The following is a 216-nucleotide window of genomic DNA, read 5'->3' as shown; positions in this document are numbered from 1 at the left end:
ACTATTTCATTGTTTAACAAATTCCAGTAAGCAGAAATTAAGCAATGATTTAGCCTATTTCCCTTGTCTTCACTTTGTGAAAAATATTGACATAAATATCGCTGATGGATCGTTTCCGTAATCAATTTTTCCTGGCCAAAAATCTGGAAGTCAGTAAATGATTTCCGAATATAGATTGTATCAGAATATATATATGTATGTTCTATACATGTACAT

Source organism: Penaeus monodon, chromosome 29 (assembly GCF_015228065.2).
Source record: "Penaeus monodon isolate SGIC_2016 chromosome 29, NSTDA_Pmon_1, whole genome shotgun sequence".
Lineage (NCBI taxonomy): Eukaryota > Metazoa > Arthropoda > Malacostraca > Decapoda > Penaeidae > Penaeus > Penaeus monodon.
Note: the sequence above shows the minus strand (reverse complement) of the source record.